Below are 20,440 nucleotides of genomic sequence, written 5' to 3'. Positions count from 1 at the left end.
AAGGGTTACGGTTAGGCATTCATTTTTGATGGTTAGGGTAATGGTAAGCAACTAGGGAAAGCATTATGTCAATTAGATGTCACCACAAAGATATGAAATGTGTGTTTGTATGTGCGTGTGTGTGTTCACGGCGTACATGGAAAAACAACACTAGTCAATTGCAGTATGACTCCCACTTTAATTCTTGTCTTCTTTTCTTGTCCAACCCCTCCTCCCCCCTTTCTCTTTCTGTCTCTCTCCATTAACAGATAACCTAATGACTGAGCAGTGATGACATCAAAGCGACTGACCAATTGCACCGAGACACCTACAAAGCACAACATTCAAAATTATTTCCCGAAGAACAACAAACAAGGCCCGCTGGAATTCTTCAAAATCTCTACAGCGATTCTTGAAAAGCCTCTTACTACTCCTGTTTCCTTTCCCAATATTTTACCTCCAGCTTTTTTCTACAAAACCACAAAAATAAAAAACAAATAAAATAAATATAAAACAAAAATAAAAATCACAGAGACTCATAATCAGGAGATGGTTGATTCTCTTCAATGGGAAGATCACTGATGCATGCTTCTGTAAATAGATCACAATAAAACCCTATTCTTATTCCTAATATAGGAAACGTACCGAGTTGCTCTCACCAAATTCATAAACCTTCATTACTGTGAATAGAATACCCATGGTTCAATATTTTCCATATAAAATCAGTATTCTTACCTATTCAGAGCCCATGTAGCTATCATTTCAGATATTGCTTCTCTAGTCTTTGAAGTTAATTTGATTGTAAAAACTGTACTTACAATTGTTCTTATTCTCAGCCTAGTCTTCCTCTCCAGTATCCACACTAGTATGTGTAAATAGAGACAAATGAAGACAACCGCATGGATCAGACTTTAGTGTATATTTACCACGCTCTTAGATCACAAATCTCAGTATGTGGATATTTCAGACAACATTTTTGAAAGTTTAAAATAGCTGAAAATATTTTCTGATGGCCAGTGATTTAGTCTCAGATACCTGGATACTGTCTGAATAGATAAAATTTATCCGGCCACATTACAATGATTATACAACAGAAACTCCTTTGCTATCATCAGTGAATTCCATTTGGAAACAGGCAAATTGAACAGAAGAAGCAGGCAATTTGCCAAAGCCATGATTCGAACATAGCACCTCTAAGTATTAAGTTTAATATTTGATGTACTGTTTTTTTTTTTTTTTTTTTTTTTTTAATATATCATTTACAGATTTCTCCCATTGTCTTCTTATTTATTATTTTCTACTACAACAACTGCCCTGCCCTCTCATGCCCACTTCGTAACTGTTATAGCAAAGCTGCTGTTAGCCTGAGAGGGACACATTTTTTTCTTTGCATGGTTTGAAACTGTGCTCCAGTCCTGAGCCTACACAGGGGCAAAAGAAGACCTCAGTAACTGCAATGTAGAAATGAGGATTCTGGCCTCTGCCTTCAGTGGACTATGAAGCTAACCAAAAGGACTGACTGACATCATACCAAGCCAATGAAGAGATGACCTCAAGGATTAGGCCCTCACTGGTGAAGACAGAAATCCTTTTGCATGGACAACAGGGATAATTTCTAGCTTGTTGAAGACCTCATCTCCACCGTTGTGCATCCTCTACCTCTCAGTGTTCTGCTGTGCATCAAGAAATCCATGTCTTCACACTGACCCCCCTCTACTACCCCACGTTTCTGCTGCATGTCCCTCTAGAGCCTCACGAGGAGAGTTCAGCATTAAATGCTTTGGATGGATCTATATGGCAATGGGAGAAACCAAACCAATGCCCAACAAGTACACACATATGACGCATGCATAGAGATGCTCAATCATACACAATGCCTCTCAAATATGTTGCTGTATATATGTACACTATGTCAAGTATGTATAGTCTCCGATGCTGTACTTTGCATGTTGATTTGTAGATGGAATGTGACCTTTATTCAAACAAGAGGATGAGCAGGTAGTGAGTGGGTTGACTCTCTAAACCAATGCAAGCCCTTTGACAGCTTTACATCTCCATATTTGATGGCAGGAGATTTACAGTAAGGTGACAGAAACAGTTTGATGTCTACTGTGACATGTTGTCTTCCAGCAAACAGCAGTTCTGATAAAGTTTAAACTCTCTGAAGGAACACATACTGTCCCTGCTGATGTCACACAGAATCTGGCCACAGCGAATGTGGGTAGAAGAAGAGAAGTAAAACTGGGGCGTTCCAATTAAGTGGCAGCGCACAAAGTGGCATAGGGCATCCTGCCAGCAACTGTCTATTCATCCAGTGTCAAAGGGATTTGCACGTCTCAATGAGTGTATGCACTGACAGAGAAGTCCAAGAGCAAAGCAGAGGAGGGGAAGGAAAGGAAACAAGGCTGGGCTGAAAGAAGTTTTTTTTTTTCTTTTTTTGTGTAATTTCACAGCTTAATTTCTGATCAAAATTTAAGGTTGTACTAAGCTTATGTTGACATACTTTACTGGTCGGTGCACTTATTTGTCAATTTTTAAAAAATTTTCAATAACCCCTTGACCCCATCTATTACTATCATACAGCTCTCTGGGCTGTCATGACCTAATGTCCTGTCTAAGGTTAACTTTGTGTTAATGAGTATGGCCCTCTGCTCCACCAGATGTTCACCCTTGTGGCCAAATACGCAATACCCTCTGTGCTTCTGTAATGCCTGCCCACTACATCTGTACTCTTTCTGGATGCAGCTGCAGAAATGTCTCAACCATCAAAAATGCAGTTGAAGTAGGAAACGACATCAACTCTGCAAAACAGGTGCTTTCTTTTGGAGTAAAATTAATAAATGACATTAATCAAAATGCTGCACCATAAAATTAGAATTTTAGCAGAATACATGTGGTTGCCTAATTTGTGTGTCTTACACAAAGTAGGTCTTACAATTTATGTGAGCAAATCTTCTTAAATCAAATATTGTCATAGCACACCAAAGCTATTTACAGTCAACATGTAAACTGACTTGAAATTTGGACTTCTGACTTAGTGGTGATTAGTTAAGGAAGATTTAAAACACAGAAAAGGATGAAGATGTCATTCAAATATGAGACTGTGTGTGGTCTGAGTGTCAAGGCTTTCCACTATGTTAGAAGTGAAACAAAGATGAAGCCGTATGTGACAGGTAGATGTGCTTTCCATGTTTTTGATTGCAGTGTTTAAACACTACCCAGCAATAAAACTGGACAGGGCCAGAACAATATAGACAGCTATACACCTGAACACACAAAACGTGTGTAAATGCATACAAGCACAGAAGCACATCCTTGATCTTTTTGTGACAGACGCACACACACACGCACAGCAAGCTAATCTAAACAGCAAGGCTGTATGTAAACAGATCGTCGACATAATGGGATTGTTCAGTGTGCAAACAATAAGCTGTTAGTGTAATCACAGGTCAAAGATATATTACCCAGAGGGCCACGCTGTATGTATATTAACATGATGGATACGCTGGAGAGGAGGGGGCAGGGATATCAGGGATATAGAGCTCCTCTGATTCGGATTTACCCCCTACTCAGTCTTGCCCGCTGCCTTTCTCTCCTCTGGCTCCTTCATATGGGCCCCACTTAATCAGTTTTCTTCTCATCTTGTTCCTCCCCCCATTCACCCACCTCTTTCTTATACACCAAATTCTTCTATTTCTTCACAACATTCCCTCTTAAATACTTCAGTCATGTCTTTAACACAGTATCTTCATTAACTTATTTCCTCTCCCTGTCGCCCCTGGGCAGATTATGATCAGCTTCGGTAAAGTGGTCAGTCCATCTCTGTGGTCAGTGGGGTATCAGAATAAAGTAGCTCCACAATCTTATTTTTGGATTAGGCCAAGCGAGGTCTGGCTTATACTGGACTACTGAGGTGCTTCACCCATGTCTAATAAAAACAGTGAAAGAGCAAGGATAGAAGACAAAAGACAGCACCATGTTGGGGAAGAACAATGCATGTGATAAAGAGAGATTGCTACATGTTCCCCTTAACTATGTACTGTGCTTGTGTGTCACAGTGAGTAGCAGCATACTAGAGCCATTTCGGGCAGGATAAATGCCGCAGAGCTTACTTTATAAGATCTCACCCTATTAACTTATCTCTACTTTATTTGATTATGATCTAGCCCATTCTCTAAACTGGTTAATAAGTCCATGTCCTCCTGACTAAACACTTGATTAGTGTCATCACCGGCTAGCTTGTGTGTGTGTGCTGCATATGCCTGTGGATCATTGAAGCAGATGCACACTGGGGCCAAGTGACAGAGTAAACACATAGACAGAACACTGCAGAGGAAAAACAACCTGAATAAAATGGGCCTGTTTGATTATTTCAAGTCTGTCTGCCTTCTGGATGTGTGGCTGAAGATATGGTGTAAAGCTTTTGTGTGGACAACCAATGCTCAATACAGAATAGTGAAAAGGCAATGTTACATCAACTACTTCATTACAGCTGCTGGCAGGTCAAATCCTGTTATAGAACTATCCCATGAGTGTGAGACAGTTGCTTGTCACAGGCAGCTAGTTAATCCTATGCCAGCTGCTAAGCAAAGTTCTGTTACCTTGCCTTGTGAGTGATTGGTTGTTGCTATGACAATCGTGCCAGCAAAGATACTTCCCAAGCCTCAGGCATCTTAACCATCAAGTATTGACACTACGCATACATGTGAATCCTGCCAAGAACACATTGCTGTAGCAAGTGATAGCTGCCCCCCACCCCTGGCACACAAGAGAGAGAGATCACTGTTCTGAAACAGGGAATAGCAAAAATGTATCATAGAAAAAAATGCATGACTAAAAGGCAATTTATTGAAAAATATGAGTATAAATTTGACAAGCTAAGATTTTATAGTAAGACCCCAAAATTATTTTTAGTCAAAAAAGCTACAAAAGACTCACTTAACACTGTATAACAGAGTGGCATGGTATTTGGAGCTCTTTAAATAACCACCAACTTTGATCATGAAGGATGGCGGTACAATTTCCAGTGTGAATTTTAAATTCTTATATTGTGTTTGTGTAGCATTAAGCTACACAACTATAAACTTATCCAGATGACCTCTATCCTCTCTTTCTATGTTAAGTAATACTGAAAATATTATTAGAAGAAAGATTTGAAATGGGATATATATATATATATATATATATATATATATATATATATATATATATATATATATATATACATACATACATACAGTAACTTTGGTGACAGACACATGCTTGACAGCAGCTCTTCTCACCATGCAACTCTGTACTGCAGAAATATGCAGCAGCATACATATCCATGCCCTGCTCTTCTTTCTGTCACACACAGCCCCTTTTCATACACACAAAAACACACACTTTGGCTGTCTGTGTCTATGTCTGATGGAGTGTCATGATTAGCAGTGACCTCAAGCTAGACAGGGATGGGGTAGTGGGAGTGGGGTCAAAGGTGAAAGGATTACAGTGAAGCAACCCGTGTCAAGTCCTCTACTTCAATCCTGACCTCCAGGCTGACCTGAGCCTCTTGAAAAATTATTCACATGTATGAGGTCAACATACTGTGGGTACATCAACACATTACTCACAGAATATCTAACTCATGTGTGTATTTGAACTAAGAGAGGACTCTTAAAATGCTTGAAATGTAACACATGAAGTGGTGTGGACTTTGACATAGGGATACAGTGGATGAAGGTTGGTCTCACAACCAGACAGCAAGAAAGACAGAACAGCCCTCCTTATGCCACATAGCTAATGGCAGGGATGAATAATAGAGCCTTTAAAGCCCTTACTGCCACCTCATTCTGGCCTGCACATAAGCTTGAGCTCTAGGTGGGCAGTTAGCCATCAAGCCCCTCGCTGAGATGAGATGAGCTCCCAAGAAGATTGGGGATGGGGGTGAAGAAAATCGGATTAACCAAAATGCCTCAATTGGAAGAAATGCTCTGGGCTGACCTCATTGTAATACCATTGATAAATGCTGTAAACCAAATCTTTAGCATCTGATTAGATAATGGAGGAAATCACAACCTTTGTCTGTGGGATACAATGGTTCAAAACACACAGAATTTGAGTTTTTAAAAACAAAAACAAAAAAACGAGAGACAATAGGGACTACTAATACAAATAGCCAAGTTTGCTACTATAGAAACAAATAAATGGGGAAATAATAAATTGCCAGGAGCTGTGGACAGGTGGCATTTCAGTCTGCACCGTTTAGCTGTGCAGTCTGGTTTCTGACAGCTTGATTTAGTCTCCCACACCTGAGCCAGAAAACAGAGAGAAAATTAACGGCAGGGAAAACAGCTTAACTAGATTCCAATTTGCCTGCTTTGAAACACAATTGATGAAGCTAATGCACATGGAAAACACAGAATGCAGTTTTTGGTAGAGTACCAAGCTTACTCTGATTGTGCGAAGTCTGTGCACACTAATTCAGGGTCAGACAGGAAGGTAATAGTACTAATTTAATTTAACCCTGTTTTGTTCTATTCTGCTTCGGGGGGTGGGGGGTAAGGGTTTACCTTTAGGGTGTAAAACTGAGATTATAGTGGCTCAAGAGGAGATAACATGCTGTTCTCCCTGCTGTGATTCGGGTGTAATCCTTCAGTTTTAGAGAAGTGAAAAGTTTGTAAAGTCCAGAAAGTTATGAATACATCCCTTCTGGGCCCCCTACAGAGCAGAGAGTCTGAGACAGCAGGGGATAACCATATGCTATCAAAGTGTTCTTCAAAGCTCCCATCTTTAGTCGACTAAATTATACAGTATCATCACATATACCTGACAAAAATAGAAGAAACATAATTATGCAGCCTAATGTACTAATGGGGGAAAAAAACATTACTAGAAAAAATATGTTTTAGGAAGTCTGGCCACTTTGAAAGGTAAATAATTTTCTTTTTCACTCGAATGCATTTGTTTAAACTGCGTTTGTGCTCCAATAGTGTGGGTCAGCTCGTCATTTTGTTTTTACATGCTTTTAAAATACTGCTGCTGGTGAACAATTAAAAATTTATGATTCCTATCACAATGAGCTCCTTCACTGTTACCAGAGGTTAATTTGTGCTCGCCCCTCATTTCAATTGTACCGTAGTAAATGTCCACATTATTTCCCACATGGGCCTGGATGAGGGGTTTGATTATCCAAAGGTAGACCTTGGTTGGCTCTGTTATTATCAGAGGGGCCGTAAGCTGCAGTAACAGCTTCTAGGGTCTTATTGCTATGGCGATCAGCCCCTTGCCACTTGGCCTCCATGACCCTAGTCAGAGATAAGCTTTATGGGAAAGCACATTAACATGCTCTGGCAGTCACCTCCCTCCTTTATCAAAGGCAGTTCTGTGAAATCAAGTGTTTATGGACCCCCAGTGAGGGTATAGTGCTGCTGATTGCCCATATTAGAGGTTGACTGTAAATGAGCTCGAGGTGGACAAAGGACTTGTAGCAGTTGGGAGAATTGAGGATACGTAATAGTGATGTTATCCTCACTAAATGAGCAATATCTTTAATGACTGCAACACCCCATGAGCAGGTTACTAGCCCCTGGATTACAAATTCTGTCTGCAGCCTAAATATATCCATGTCTTCCATTCTTTCTACAAAAACTGACAAAACTATAACAATAAAAATGCAAAATCTGCTTTTAGATATGGTGTAACATATTTTGTAGTCATTTATTCTATTCGCACTATACTGTAAGTGGCAGCTTCTTCTTCGACTGTCTTCTCGTTTGTGTTGCACTACATCCATTAAATAAAACATTTTAAAGGCCTTTTTTCTACATTTCCAAGCACACTGATGTGGGCATTTTTCTGTGGCTATGAAAGGCACAATTCGAAAAAGAATGTGTCAGTGTCAAGTGCCTGCTTAGAGCCTGATCCCTGATATAAGATCATCTCAGTATGTCCGCAGTGATGGATGGTGATAGCCATGTCTTTGTACAAATCAGGAGGCCCTCCTGTTGTCACTGACTGGACAGATACAGGAAGCATGAAAGAGAGAGACGCAGCCACAGCTTAATGTCCTTCTCTGGTGCTGTGCATGCTCTTTCCTATTTGCTTTTCCCTTCACGGCACGGTTAACATCGTAAATTAACCTTTCCAAGCCCCCTGTGCTCAGAGACTAGTGCGCAATACAGACAAAGGGAAAACTAGATCTCTGTTATGCAATGCGGTAGCACTGGTCAGAGACAAAGCCTGTTACAAAACTGAGCTATTCCTTTTGCAGTGAAGGGGAATAAAACAACACACCTTGTTTAGTCGAGCAAACATTCTCTTTTATGTGCATGTCCCATGTACTCAAATCGGTATGAGACTGCTTTTTGTTCTCCATCCTAGAAATGTAAATGAAACACATGAAAGAAAATGTATTGTAGTCTTTTCTTCCTAGTTCAAGTTTGTAAATAGGATGTAAATACCAAACAGCTATGCATGCTAATATACAAGCAATTTGTTCAGGTACTTTTGTAATCCCAACTTCTCATATGGCATGTAGTGACGACAAGAAGCAAACACTGAAAATCATAAGAAATTGTAAACACGGATATGGTTTGTAAACAACTTCAAAACTGAAAAGTATATGTCTTTGCTGTTAATGTTTTCTTACTGACAACTAATGCATTGGCCTGCCATTTACTACACTGCTCTGCTTATGTTACTTTTTATCTTTTTTATTTTTCGTAAGGTAGGGCTGAGGCAAAAAAAAAAAAAAATCACTGGTTTGTGGTCTAGTTGGGATGGGGACTAAGAAGCTGAGGGGAAAGCAGTCAGATCATGTTTGTAGGTCTTTTGCTTTTTTGTTGATTTGTTTTTCTTTTCTTTTTTTGAGTTTCTTTTTTCCATTGCCACTGCATGTTTACATGCATACGCTTAATAATTAATTACATATCCTGAATGTCTTCCACAATAAATCAAGTGTTGTGGCAAAACTACTTAAAAGTAGTGAAACTGCGGTGCAATTTTAGTTATTTCACCAAAAAAGTCTTATCACCAGCTTTAGAGTGTGCTCTTTAAAAAAGGCATTAATCTGTTTTCTATAAAAGAAATAACAATTCTGTAAATGTCTGTAAATTCCGATTAACAACAAACTACAAAGCTGGTACAACAGGCAATTTTGACTCCAAATTGTCCAACTCATGACATGCAAGGGAAAGAGTTTTTGATATTTTTTTTTCTAATATTAAAAGAATAATAATGTCCAATGAAAAATGATGATCTATATTTCAAATTTGCCTCTGCCCTAGCAACTCTAATGTGACATTTTATGAAAACAGAAATAGGGAGGAGTGAAAATAAAAAATTGTTTTTGTTTCTAGAGGATTTATTTTCAACCATGTTAGAACCATGTTAAATCCCAAGGCGCTCATAGTAGATGGAAGTGTCTAATTTTTAACCTGTGCTAAAGATATTTTGAATTTAATAAATAATTATTGTAAAGAGAAAACATGTCTGTCTTCTGAAGTCTCTCTTGAATCCTTCTGCGTATGAGTGATAAAGTAAAACTAAACAGTGAAGGGAAACTAAACACAATTACAGAGTTTAGTTATAAAACGCATTAATCCGGTGTTGTGTCCTGATAAACGCTAGCCCTGCTCTGTAAGGGAGCCTAACTGCTTGATTTTTCCTCTTTTTATATCTTTGGTGGAGTAAAAGGAAAGCAATTGACACAATGACCTTTGACCCCTGGCACCCAGTTGTATACAATGGAGTGGAGACCTCTCACTTCACCTTGGCTTTGGTGAACCAGACTGTCTATTATATGCCACTTTAATATCGCAGAGATTCCCATAATATTTGTGAGTTCTGTGGCAATTATCACCCTCGCATTTATCGCTAAGATTACTCCTCGCCTGAAACTAAAGGAATGGCTAATAGTTTTGTGAAGGTTATCAGACTCAGTCTTCAATTAATTAAAAGTCTCTTGCACAGAGCAAGGGAAGTTTGTGCTTTGTATGTTTCAACAAATTGTTTACAAGAGGACACATTCAATTAGTTATTTCATTATCGCCCTAGGTGCAATCAATTGACAATGCCAATAACAAAGCCAAATCAATTTGTGAGCTGACTTCAGCAAATTTCTGTAAATGACTGAAGAGCACTTCTAGGTTCGTGTTTTTCTGCACCGTTTACGCAGAAACCCCAATAACGGGCCATGCTACTGTACAGGCCATGAGAATATTTGCAGATTTGAGTGTTTCAAAGATGTTTGATTCGGTGGCTTCGGTCAGGAATTCCACATGTACACACTGTCTTCTGCAAGGAGCAAGGTTCTGTATTTTTCTTTGCTCCTCTTTTCCCCTCGAGTGATATATGGCAAAGAAAGAAAGAAGCACTCGCTTTCCCTCTGTCATTCCTTTCTCTCCCCTCCTGTAGCATAGATAAACAATGCGAGTGACAGTCTCTCATCACTCAAGAGGCTGAATCTCTGGCCCTGACCCGATAACATCAAGTGTGTGTGTCACCTGTCAAGTGGCTTCTGTCACACTTCAGTGGGAACTCAAAAACAAGACTCTGTGCGTGTGTGTATGTGTGTGTGTGTGTGTGAAGTCGATTGGGGGATGGTGTTGTGGGTTTAAGAGTGCCTGTTGGCATGCAAGCGCAGGCCTCTTTAGGCATGAGTGGAGTTGAGAGTGGCGAGGGGGGGGGGGTGCTTCTGAAGGTATGCCAGGAAACTGAGAAAGAAGGAGGGGGAGGCGTAACGACCCAAATGAGAAGGACTTGTGCAGACACTGTGAAACTATCTCATTTTGTAGGCTCCGCTAGTCTCATTCTCATGTTCAGAATGGACAGGGTGATCTGGGAACGCAATTATTTTCACCTATAAAAGGCAACATATGCCAAGATCATAAAAGATCTTATTGGACAGTAATTTATTAAAGCAAGTCATAGAAATGGAGAGAGGTAGGGCACTAGCTATAATACGAAGGTGTCGTTCTGCTTCTCATTAGGGGCCAGTGTCAGTGAAATTCAATACTCCAGGTGGCTGACAACAGAGGGATAGAAGAGCTAAACAGAAAGATGCCCTCTCTTTATAAGATCCCGGGGAAAAGGGAACATTTACTGCAGCTATATTGTATTGAAATTCCATTCTTGATTCGTTTTCTGTGTTTCACTGGAAACTTCCATAGTTGAATATGTGTACTTAAATGCATCTTATTTCATGGGCACCTCTACTGCAGGACAGGAATCCTTACTATGATTTATTTTTCCATTTTATTGGATAAACATGCGTTTTCTTTTTCCAAAGGTACGAATGAACTGTAGAGCTTTGAGGCTAACAATGATCATCATCCTCATTGCAACAAACAGCTGCTACTAAGCAGAACTGGCATCCTCTTAAATGGATGAGTGATCTGAGACAGCGTGTTTGTTCCTATATTTCGAACGTTTAAATCACTGTTGAGCCCTGAATGAGCAATAATAAACTATCATTGTGATCCTCACAATACTGAATGATGTGGATTAGCCAGTGGGGAGCAGATTGTATTGAGGAACTTATCAGCATCTTCTCATTATCTAATACACGAAGTGAAGGGGGAGATGATTACGCTGTGGCACATTTAAACCAGAACAATAGAAGCTTGTGTACCTCTGTTCATTTGTTGCACAAAATGAACAAGGCAGATATATGCTATTGTCTGAGGTTATTGTAATGTTAAAATACAGTTTTTTTGTTAATGTAAATGACTCTTCTTTCAGACAAGAGCAGGTTTTTGTATTCTTCACTGAGATAAATACCATCACAAATGAGGCGGGACAAAACAAAAGCAGATACAGAGAGAAACGGGTAATTGTGATGGAGGGAGGGAGGGTTTTTGTGCAAACCTATTGTGTAATGTTTGGCAACACGCTTGCATGTTTGTTGTCATCTTTCACACTGACAACCACGTTCTGACACACTCAAAATGGAGGAACATCCTGCACTGCCTGCATTTTTCTGTTCATTTTAACCAAAAATGTGGCATATGTCAGCATGGTGTGCAGTGTGTTTTTAAAAAAAATATAATGGAACATTTCTGGCCTCCCCAGAGCTCTGATCTCAACCTTATTGAATCAGTGTAAAATCGTCTTGATAGAGCATTGAATGTCCTTCAAAAAGCCTGGAGAACAATTGCAGAAGACTGCTTACAGAAATTAGAAGGAAATTTGCCTAAGAGAGGATGTGTTGAAGAATAAAGGTGGTCATACCAAATACTGACTTTCAACCTTAGTAAAATTGTCAAAGGTTTCTGCCTTATACACTGCATTTCCATTTATGTTTGCACATGCTTCAGAAATTACATAACAATGAATTTAATTGCAATTAGTTCCCATTTTCCTAGAAAAAAAGAAGAATGAAGGTCGGTTCTAGACTTTTGGACAGCATTTAACGATTTAAAGTTGAACTGCCAACAACTAGACAGAGATAAAAGTCATATCATTCCATAACTCCTGTTGACATTTCAAATAATCATGTTATTAATTTATCAACATCAGTGATTTTTGCCCTCATTTTTCATGTTACTTTAAAACTTTAAGAAACTACATTTTTTTAAAAAAAAATCTGTTTATCTCAAGTATTCAGTAGAACAAAGACAATCTAAGAGCCTTACATCTCTACAAAGTGTTAATAAGTTATCTACATTACAACACACAGAAGTGAAATTGTGTTACCAGCTAATTAGTCAAATTTACACAATTATGCAAATTCTCAGTGTGTATTGACATGATGTTTAAAGACATTTGCTTTTGGCAACTTCTAAATCTACGTTTTCCCATAACCTCTGTGTTCAGTTCAATCACGTATTGATGTAAACTTGGTCAAGGTTGCACAGGCCATTTGGTCAGCCTGTCGAACATGTCCAGATCATGTCTGCCCGAACTGTCCAGAGAACACAGAAAGCTCTAATCCCTTGTTTGCACTGTAATCAATGTCAATATAGATCTCAGACTAATTACATAATCATACTTGTATCAATAACAGATGGAACTGATTTCTAGACAGTCCTTTATTTATAAAAGTGGTGTAGCCTCATTATAAGGTAAACACAGAATGTATCCTTGACTTTCAGATACAAATAGTACATGCAAATTCTGAAAGCAAGTGAAGGAGCTTATTTGAAGTCCCTCAATGAACTTCATTAGTCACAGCCATGCATTCTTGAACATACAGATGCACATCTTAAGTCAGAGTCATATATGGACACACACATGCATCCAGTATATTCACACAAGCACACAGCCCCTTGGACATGTCTCATTAAATTCAGGTGAGCAGATTAATTAAAATGATATTTAAATCCCTCGGGGCTGTAAATCTGCACTACTGGGGGTATATGTCACACACGCATACAGACACATAGACATACAGATAAAGCATATTGCACGCTGCATAGAAATGAAAAGTAAATGTAAGATGAGTCATTTGTGGGTAAGCATAAACAATTATTATTATTGCATAATTATTAATTATGCAAGCAATGAGTAAATACATAATTTGATTACTTATTAGATCAATGCTGAAAATGTTATTCTCAATTTTAAAAAAATTTTCTAGCATAAGTATACACTCTGAATCCTTCTGCTATGAAGAAAAAAGAAAAACAAATAGGGGCGAAAGGAGAAAAAACTCAAAATCATCAAAATAATTTTTTTTTAAATGCTTGTCATACTGGATCTTTTTTGCACATGAATGCTAAAATGTTTCATTGTTATGTCTAAACCACTTAAGGCTACTTCACCACATGGTGACACTGGGGGTTCTTGAAAGGTGAATCAGCCATCTGTATTCATATTCACATGGGGTGTTTATACACGATATCAACAAAATGTCATTGCATACTAACACAGAAAGCTCAAGTGTTACGTAGGAGGTGTGTTTCGCATATGCTCACCTACTTTCCCACCAATCACATCTAGATAACGGATATGAAATGAAACTTCAGAGCACTTAGATACGTGCCTATCATCAAAAAGGAAATGATGACAGGAAGTGTCAGGTGTACATAAGTCTAATGTCTTTCTTCTTCAAGTTAGCCTCTGCATTTTGAAACTGCGTATTTTTTAAAGTTAATAGCAGTTTTAACCGCTCGTATTTTTCACGCTTGCTTCGTGTTGTATTTATTCCGATTCAGTGAATTGTTTGAAGTTGACCCGAAGAAAGAAAGTGATTAAACATGAAAAGTAAACGAACAAAATAATAAAACCCTCAACTGGTATGCTTTGAGCCCTCTCATGACCTTCACCTGCTGGAAAGGTGGAGAGGCAAATTGCATTAGAGAATGGCATGTCATTCATCTGGGCTGTACTTGGAGGATCATTTAGCTAATTTAATGATTAATAAGTTTAACACCTCTTAATAATTTCATTTGGCCCTCCGATTGAAATCCTGGGCTGAGCGCAGCAGGAGGCAGATGAGGATGTCTGTGACTGAGACTCCCTGTTCGAGGCTGAGCAGAAACAGAGAGGTGTAGAGGAAAGAGAGAAGAAAGAAAGGAAGAAAAAAAGAGAAAGAGGGAGAATCTCCCTGAGGACGACAGATCAGTCTATTACCACCATGACCTTTTCCCTTCACTGGATATGCCATTAGAGAGGAAATCTGAAAGTAAAGCCTTGATTAACACAGTTATCCAACATGTTAAAAGAAAAAAAATGGAAAAGAAAAAATATGTTCCCTCATTAGGAAAATGTTCTGCATTATTAATGTTAGAGAAGCCCGGCTAAGTGGACCTCAGAGCATTTAGAATTCTTGCTTTAACCAGAGGTGATCACTGTAGAGACTCACAAAGACTATATGATACAACATGATTGTGCAACAGAGTGACAAAAGAATTTACTGGAAATCTTGAGACTAATGAATCTTCAGTGATCCAACCTTAATTCTTGGTGACATTTAGTCCAATTTGATGATGTGTATGACCTTTTTAACCGCTTCCTGATCTTGACAAACCGGAATTAAAATACACTGAAGAAGAAGAAAAAAAAGACGAGCGTCTTCATTTTCACCTGTTACGAAATAAATTATGTGGTCAGAACTTTCCACGTTTTTGGCAAACGTGCATGTTCATTTTTCTAGTACATTTGTTTCCATCTTCGACACACGGAGGAAGTAAAACATCAGCATGTCAGTTCTCACGATCTAGCAGCAGAACATCAGCAGTTAGGCAAGAATGCTCTCGACCGAAACTCATGACAATCATCCGGGGGTGAATCTAAGCACAGTGAGCTGAAGTTGTGGTAAGATTACAGTCAGACCTGATCACAGAACTCTGATGGGTGTCTCGTAGGTGGGATGACTTAGCTCTGAGCCAAAGCTTCACAAGCTCGCACACATTCATTTTATAAATACACTTCACCTCAAGCGCTATATATGCCTCTTACTCCAGTAGCAGTTTCACCTCAACAGTCACATCTACACAGTTTGTGTAGCTTAAGCTGAAAACAGAAGAGTAGCCACAAACTGCTCCAGTATCATTGGAAAATGTGTCCCTGAGAGTTTTAGCCACTCGGTGTACTTGTGAGATCTTAGAAGTCCGGAAAAAACTCAGCAAAGTCGTTGATGTACAACACGGTAAAGAATCATGTTCGCCAAAGCATTAAAGTCAGATTGGATTAAAATGGGACCTTGCCCCTTCTCACCTTGGTGTCCACATCTATTGATAAGCCCATTTGCTGTGGCCCATATCAACTAACTAAGCAACCTTGTAAAGCCCATTGAAAAACACAATGACCTTGTCTTTTTCTGTTCTGGACCAAATGCTTTACATCATCCCCACCTTTCTCTCCTCATGACCCAGGCCACACAAGGTCATGACAGATCCCCCCCCTCCAATGTTCCTTTACTACTCCTTAGAGAAGCAAGCTCTGTGAATGAGCAGCCAAACAGTAAAAGACCTCCAGACAACCTTGGAGAGTCTGTTCCAATCTATACAGCCAGCAGGTGATGTTTATCTCTAGTATAGCAGGAAGGAGTCCTCTCTAATTGTTCAAAGCCACATATTGTCACGGTGGACAAAGAGAGTCTATTAAGTTCATGCTATAAGATTCAGGGGAAGCAAACCATAGCATGTGATATGTCAAAACCATGCCAGCTGGCACCACCTCTACATGTGTACACACAAATTTGCAAATGTTATTTTCAAATTTCTTCATTAATAAAACCATTTATTATGTCTTGCACAGCTCAAGAGGCAAGGGAACTCTCTCCCTTAGCACACACAACTGGACTAAACCCAACAAAGGACCAAAAATGTGAAACATTTTGCAAAATGAAGCCTGTTTAACTTTATTTTTTTTACTTTTTTTTTTTAACATTGTAAAAACTCCTTTCTGGGCTCCACAAAATTCCTGGCCTGCAACGCTTGCCTTGACTTAAAAACAAACTTTTGCACCTAAGGCGTGCAAAGGTCTGTGGACGGACACAGTGAGCGGAAATGGCTACGGTCTCTGTTAGGTTACATGCTGACACACATCGTGTGTGTGCTTAAATGCCTTGGTGAAACTCTAACCTGTTCAAAAACCAGTTAGGAAAACAAACACAGCTCTCATTCCAAATAAATGTCTGTTTGAAATGAAATGTTGAACAAATATTTTGGATTTGCTTATACAGAGAGAAAGAATGGAATACATTTTGTAAATGGACTTTGAGCTGAAGAGGGAACTCACTTCGAGGGTGGCGCAGATCAAAGGTTGTGCACTGCCTGTTTGTAAGGGCCGAATACCAACAGCCACATTACTCTGGCAACAGGACCCTTCCTCAGCAGGGTGCACCTGGAGAACACTAAGGCCAGTGTTTTGGCCAGAAAAGTCAGAGGCTTCACTTTTAACTGCTTCTCTCCCAATTTTCTTTCTGAAACCCAAGCTACTGTAAGACTGAAGAACATAAGAGAAATGTCACCCAACACATCTGAGTATACATTTTCACAATTTATATGTGTATACATGCACAAACAAAAGACACAAAAACACTCATAATCTTGCTGACTTGTGTTAATTGCCATTTAGTTGCTGCAATTTGCTCATTTTCAAGTGAGTCGTACTGAAGTGAGTCCACGGAGGGTTATTAAGTAATTTATTTAGCAATTATTATTCTATCAGCAGCTTTTCTTCGTCTGATTTGTGTTTATTGGCGATGCAGTCAAGTTTGTGTTGGTGCCCTGGATGTTTGCTTTTTTTTTTTTCAATTCTTCATTTCTGTTTTAATTGCCTGTTTCCACCTGTAGAGAGAGAAATGGAGAGGTTTTCCCCTCTCACTGCCAAACACAGTAGGCTTTGAGATGTCAGCTGCTCTCTTTAACAGGCCAATGATAGTTTCCTCCTGTCACAACTCCGACTTCCTGTATGAACATAACCTCATTAAAACTGCCACCCTGGTCTGTGGGCGGGCCTCTTGGCCCTCCCCTCCAATTAAGAGCAGCAAGGGCTGTCGCACTGACAACTCCCACTTTGAGTTAAAATCCTAGCGCTCTGGGGGCTAACGCCATGTGTCAAAACATAATTATGATCTCACCCGTACCTCAGTCCAAAAGAGAAGAGGGAGTAGGAGAGAAAAAAGGAAATAAAGCAGAGTGAATGAGAGAGGAGAGTAGATGGGGGTTGCAGGTTTGGGGTCAGCGAACGGAGGCAGTGGAGGGAATAATGAAGTGAGAGAGATAATGAGCACATCTGACCATAGTACATTATCAACCCTAACACATATGCTTGTGTCTTCAAAATAAAGTGTAATATTTATTCTGAAATCATCGCTGTTGGGCAAGGGCATGTTCATCAATTGTGCGCTGATTGTTTCCTCCCAGCGGTGAAGGTTAAGTTCAGCGGTTAAAAAGTCACAGCCTGCCTCTGTTAAAGATGTCTGGAAGTGACAGAGGCGGATACTTACCACGTTTGAAACCATAAACCTCATATACACGTGCAACAATCGACATATATCCATGAGAATCCACTCCCTCTAATCTCTCGTCCCAGCAGGTGAGACATGTTTTCTATGCCAGCTGATCTGCGTTATCCCTATTTTATCTCAGTGGATAGCACATAAAGATGAAGAGGCTGAAGAGAGCGGAGGATGCAAGCGGGAGGTCACAGAAGACTGACACTAAAGGCCACCCCCTGTCTGCAGCACACAGTGCCTCAGTGACCCAGTAACAGAACACTGCAGGGGCCAACACACTCCAAGCTGTGCCAACTGTCACAGCTGCCAGTCAGCTAGCCTTGATTACAAACAAATTATAATACCTATGTACCCCACCATGTGAATCACACACTGATATAAAAAAAAAATCTTTAATTAAACCCGTGCTTTAGAAAATTAATAGGGCAGTAATTGAGTCATAATTTACTACGTGCAGGGATCCTTCCTCCTTTCAATACACAAGATGAATTATCCTCTTTTATTTCTCCACAAACACTCCCATGGTTTTGTCCTTTCCCTTGCTCATCTTGTGTGACCGGGGTGAGGTGGGGCTGGAGACATGAACAGACAGGTGCTCAGGTGTGTGATGTTTGACATTCTCACACAGCATGCGTTCATCACATGCAGGAGATGTGTTTGACAGCAGCGACTCCCTGACCATGATTACATTATCTCTTGGTGTGCTGCTGAAGGTCAGGGCACAGGTGTCGCTGCAGTGAGGAAAACCAGACTTTTAAGGAAGGCAGAATTAAAACAAACACTAAATAAAAATATTAAATAAAAGGATTTCAATGTGTTGCATAAGTCTGTTTATATTCAGATTGAGAAGCTGGTGGTTATTTTCTTTGTCTTGAAACAAAACCTATTCATGCTTAAATATGCAGTTAAGCAAAGCGTTTAATTGTTAAAGCAAGGAATACACCAAAGAAAGAAGAATATATCAAAACTTTGATCAGCAAATGCAACCAAAAAACATTCGCATTATTGTTTTGAGTAATCATGACATAAAACAAGTAGAAAGTAAGTGCTTACACAGTGAGATGAATATCAAGGTGATGTATGATGCAAAAGGAAACCTGCATCTTTTTTCAGGATGATGACGGGCATACCCATTTATAAATCACTTAGTCAAGTCAATCTGTGTCTGTGGTTGCTATTAAACACTAAAAACAATGCATATTTTATAAGGGAATGTTTACATTCTGTTAATATGGCCTAAAATGCCCTTAACTCTTAAAGCTTCCTTACTTTCGTCATAGTTTGTCAGCGTTTTTGGACAAACACGCATCTCGAGGAATGAAGACACAGCTACGTAACCTTTTTAAAAAAAAATAAGAAAAAAAACCTGAACAAAACTGCAGAAAGTCACCTTGGAGAAAGGCCTGACAGGAACAGGTGAGAGAGAGCAAAAGAGTTCTTAAGTATCAAATTCCTACATTAATGGAATGCAAAGAACTGATGATATGAATGTGCAGTTAAGATTTGGCAGAGGACAAAAAGTGTCCAAGACAGACAATGAGATGTAAAGTGGAACGAACAGATCATTTAAGGCTCCTTCATCTCCCAGTAATTAACACAGTCTAACTTGGCTTCAAACAAGAGGCTACTCAAATTAAATATGAAATATTTGTCTGGAACTCATGAATTATACAAAGCTTGGGATAATAATACCCTCATTATTTGCTCACTTTGGTTTTTCCTTCTGTGCTGTTCATTTTTGTTGAATATCAACAAATCAAGCAGAGCAAAACAATAAACATTAGCTCAATAGAGATGTCAGTTACAGTGGGTCCAGATCCATTATATGGGATCGCCCCTGGGGTGGCAGTGTGACTGGAGAGGGGAGGGGGGGGGGGGGGACACCGGGATAAATGGGTCCAGTGTTTGTAATAGAGAGGAGCGTGGCCGCTAGCCAGGGATTTGAGTTAGCAGGCCTTGTCCTGGAGAGGAACACTTCACAATCTGCCAACTGGGGCTGTCCGTGCAGGGAATGGCATGGGGACCGCTCTTTTCTCTATCTCCTTATCCTTGTGTGTTTGTGTGCGTACATGGTCATCATAGTGCAAGAGTGTGTGCATGTGCGAGTGTGATTAAGGAGAGTCCTCTGGAGCACGCTACTCAGTCCTGCTCTCTTGTGTGGCTGACAAAGCAAGCGCGGCTCAGCTTGTTTGCAGCATTTCCCGGTTGAGCTCTGGGGTAGCCATGGTGAACTTGGACTGAAATACAGCATAGTGGGAGCCCCTGCATCTCCTTTGAGAAAGTCTTTCTTGGGCTCTAAACAAGCAGTTTTAACCACTTCTTTTCACAAACTGGCAGGACAGTTGGATTTTACCTTTACACATACACGCGCTCATAAGAGCAACAGAGAAACACACACATACACAAACACTAATTGCTGTAAGTGAGTGAGTGTTTGGAGTGGGTGGACAGGTCTGGCTGAGTGGACGGTTTCACGCGTTCATGCACTGCTGCTTGAGCAGCATAATGAGGTGTGACGCATCAGACTAAGTGGCTAATGGGGTGTGAAGTCATTAGAACACTGCCTGTATCCCT

The 20,440-nt window shown here is 39.8% G+C and overlaps 1 protein-coding gene across 1 annotated transcript in view; it reads left to right on the top strand.

Annotated features, from left to right (window-relative positions):
* Window positions 1-9,444, top strand: part of mafa (MAF bZIP transcription factor a) — a 76,447-nt gene extending 67,003 nt beyond the window's left edge. The window contains exon 3 of the mRNA XM_085154035.1: window positions 249-9,444. The gene's annotated coding sequence lies outside the window, so the exon portion shown is untranslated. The remainder of the gene's footprint in view (window positions 1-248) is intronic.
* Window positions 9,445-20,440: the final 10,996 nt, after the last annotated feature.

Source organism: Neolamprologus multifasciatus, chromosome 1, assembly GCF_963576455.1.
Source record: "Neolamprologus multifasciatus chromosome 1, fNeoMul1.2, whole genome shotgun sequence".
Lineage (NCBI taxonomy): Eukaryota > Metazoa > Chordata > Actinopteri > Cichliformes > Cichlidae > Neolamprologus > Neolamprologus multifasciatus.
Note: the sequence above shows the minus strand (reverse complement) of the source record. Positions and strands in the feature narration are given on the sequence as shown.